Source organism: Athene noctua, chromosome 6 (assembly GCF_965140245.1).
Source record: "Athene noctua chromosome 6, bAthNoc1.hap1.1, whole genome shotgun sequence".
Classification (NCBI taxonomy): domain Eukaryota; kingdom Metazoa; phylum Chordata; class Aves; order Strigiformes; family Strigidae; genus Athene; species Athene noctua.
In genome coordinates, this window is record NC_134042.1 from 27,270,485 (window position 1) to 27,274,479 (window position 3,995).

Here is a 3,995-nt window from a genome sequence, read left to right on the forward strand (position 1 = left end):
AGTTATTTACAGATGGAAATAGCATTGGAGAAGCGGTCAAAGTTTGCCCTGTAAAATATACAAAGAAAATTCTTTGCCTAGCATCTAACTGCCACACCAGTTATTTCCACGTTTGTGAGGAGAGATTCCTCTTTTCTCATTGTATTTTTGGTCTCTACTGCTTTGGGGACATGTTTGAGGAGGCAAGCTGCAGGCAGTGACTAATGAAGTGTCTCACATGTCTTTCCACGATGAGACAGCCACTAGTGTGGAAAATACTGCCCTTCTTCTGGGGGGATTTTTTTCTCTTTGCTGTAGGGAACCCACTTTCTTGTTCTTCCTTATTTTAGCCTTCAGCAGGGGAGGAAGATCTAGGGGGGTTTCAGGTAGGTCAGCAGGACCCTTTTTTCTAGAGCTTCAGCAAATTCTCACCACTGTGACATTCAGGTTAATTTGTTTCCAACTTATCCTCAGTCTCAGCTGTTACAAATTTACCTGGATTCATCTCCCCATGCAGCCCATCGCTTTGATGCTGTGCCATCAGTTGGTAAGACCTGCCACCTGCCAACTGTACTGCTGTTGCAAGTAGTGTATTGAGCCAAGTGATTTGGCCAGAGCTGTGGCACCAGGCAATGTGGTGAAGCTATAGCAGTGGTAGCCCCCAGTATGCTGATATCTGGGATGTGCAGGCAGGTGGCTGTTGCCAGTGCATGGATCGGCTCTTGCGATGTGTGTAATGAGAGCAGCAATTGCTGGGTCTGTGGATTTAGCATGTATGCCATGTAGGATCTCTGGTTGCTTGTCATACACCTGTATGGGGCTGTTATTTAAAAGATTGGCACTGATGGGTCATAGGACTGTCCATTGTCTGAAGATGAGATGTGGAAGCTGGGGCAGAATGCGGGAAGGAAGCAGAGAGAAGAGAAAATTAAATTCATATAGGGTAATTGCAGGGGGACAGGGGAGATGTGACTTTGGCTTTTATGGGGAGTACACCCCCTTGGTGTGAGTTCAGGGAGGAGCAGGTAGCTGAGGACATTATTGTCCTGTGGAATTATTTGGGCTAAGCCTGATCCACTCCACATTTTGAGGGTGCCATGTGGTAGCTGGAGCCCAGCTCTGCTCCAGGAGTTCCCCAGCAATGACAGGTCACTGGCAAGGTGAACCCAAAACCCTGGAAAGTGACCCAGGGTTCAGCACTGCTCCTGCCAGTGGTGGTGGTGATGCCAGTGCAGGGAGCACATGCAGCAGAGTTAGAGCATGCTTCAGCCCAGCTCCTTCTGCCTTTCAGGTTCTGTCTTTTCTAAAGTGGTACTGTGCAAAGCACTCATGGACAGTCATGGATCTGGGCCTCCTGTGCTTGGTGCCGCATCTCCAGAGAAAAAGCAGTCCAGCATGAACCAGGGTTTAGCTGCACTTTCAGACAGAACTGCCCATGCAAAAAGGAGCTTCAGGCACTCCAAGGTATTGTTTGTCCAGATTTTCCCCAAACTCCTGTGTTTGAGAGTATCCTGTAAGGAGTCCAAATGCTTTTTTGAAAAGAATCATTAACAGACAGTTCTTCAGAGACCCCAAATGTGTTTGTTACCTTGAACTGGAAATGTAGGTAATATGGTGTTCCTGGGTCTTGGCATTTAGTGCCATTCCAAGCATCAAGTAGGACACTGGCCTTTGAGTAGTAAGGCAGTAAAAAATAATTTTGTAACATGTCTGAGGTGATTCCTCTTCCTCTGTTTGCAAGAACTTTTTTGCTTGCAAGCTTTTCAGTCTCCTAAGCTAGGCATTGGTTGTAAATTTTTTTTGTAAGGAAACACGATCAGATCAACTTATTGGAATCACTTGATGGTCACAAATAAAGATCAAGTGAAGACTTTCTCAAAAAAACCACACGTGCCTTTGCTCATCATGCTTACAAGCTTGGTATTGCAGCCATGAAATCCTGTGAAGGAGAAGAGCTTAAAAGCATGGACAAATGTGAGATTAATTAGCTTGGTGTCGTTGTCTGAGCTGAATAAAGTGCTGAAAGAAAATAAACATTCGCAGTGAAACACAGCATGGATCTAAACAAATTCTTTCAGCTTTAGTAATAATCTGTACTGCTTCCTTAATAAATGAATGAATGGAGAATTTTTTATTTTAAAGCTCGGGTTGTACTCTGACACCATCACTGCCAAGTTTGCACTGCTCAGCATGGACCTGCTTTTCCAAAGTGATTTTGCCATGGAGGCTGGGCCAGACTTTCTCTCTCTCCTGTCAAAGTGTTTCTTTGTGCAGGCAGTTATGCTAGCTGCATGTGTCAACTAAGCATGCAGCTGCAAGCACAGCTTTTTTACTGTTGCTTTGGACTCCTGCCTTTTAGAGATCAGGTCGTGAGTGATTATGGGTTTTAAATTTGCTTTGCAACTAGCATGATTCCTGAGAGTGCCTTCATTTCCAGAAGTAGCCGGTCAACGGATTTGTCTTTAGATGAGGAATTTTCTATACTCTTCCCTGAGTGGAGCTTGTCAGCTGCAGGGAGGATTGTAGCTGCAGTTATGTCTGCTGTGAAATTCCCAAGATTCCCATCACCACCCTCATTTAAACATCCCCCAGCCCTGCTATAAACAAGTGAGAGACACTCACCCTGCATCCTGGCTGGGAGCCAAGGATATTGGGCGCTCAGGCTGGAGACAGAAGGGGAGCACACAAAATAGTGTCAAGTCATGAATCATCTCATCCAGGATCGAGAGCCACCATCAACAAAACCAGACAAATCTGGGATCGCTGCTGCAGTTTCTTTCTCGTTGAAATTACAAGGTGCAGGTGGAAAGGCAGCAAAGCACCACTGGCAAACAGCTGCCTATGCTCTATGCGCATAGGGCACCTCCTCACCATGTCCTGTTGCAGTAAGAAAGATACCTGTAGGGCTGTGGATGTAGTGTATGGGCCTCTCAGCTGTTTCTGGCCTGTTTTCTAACGTGACAAAGCCTGTGTAAGCATGCTGTTTACCATGGGGCCCTTCTGACAACTTTTGAACATGCTGGATAGTTTCAACCAAATTTGAGAGAAGAGTAGAAATTTCCAAGATTGTTACATTTCTACATGCATGGCACTCTACAAGTGGACAGAAGAATCAGGCCCAATTCAGCGCTGTGCCATGGGAGAGGCATGGAGAGAGCAGCTGGTATGGACCCTGGTCTGGCAGCTGTGACCAGTGCCTGCAGGGTGCACGTGTTGGTAACAGCCAGCGCACACATCCATCAGGACCAGCCAGAGCAGGGGATGGGGAGAGGTGTGAAGAGAAAGCCAGGATTAACGCGGTGTGGGAGAGGTGTACAAAGGCAAAGGACACCAACGTGGAAACTGGCTCGCCAGCTGTTTTCTTCTGTTCCAAGATCCTTATCCAAACTGGCTTGTGTCTCTTAATTCTGGAAAGAAATCTAGACATTCTGTGCTCATGAGTGAAGATTTAGATACAGCTGTGTAGCTTCATGCACTTGAGTTTGAGACTCACTTGGTTGACTGCATCCTAAGCTCCTCTTTAACCAGGGTTGAAGCTTGAAAGTGGTGCCTCCTCCTGAGGGACTATGGGGGGATTTAGGTGCAGCCCAGCAGCTCTTGGCAAGTTTTCAAGGTGGCGTGGATTCTTTTCTTGGGAAGTCCTCACTGCCTGGTCTATATATGCTGTCCCCTTGCCTCAGGTATATGGGACAACAAAGATGAGGGGGGTGCTACACAGCCTATACAGCCTTATGGATTTCTTTTGGCATAAACAACATCATACCCGAGCAGGAACCATAGTTTTTGCCTTACAGAGTATCTTACCACATTACTCTGGAAGAACTGTAGCTCTGTTTTGCAAGGTGATCTCCTGCCATACAACTGATGCCAGTGGATTCTTGCAATTAACTGCACAACCCCGGGGGTTCCTCCTTCATCTGTGCCACGCTGCAGTGCTTCTCAACTGGGCTGATTTGCTGGGTCATCTGTGAGCTCTGTGACTCTGGGGTCACCTTGACCAGCCTCCCTCTTTTCCA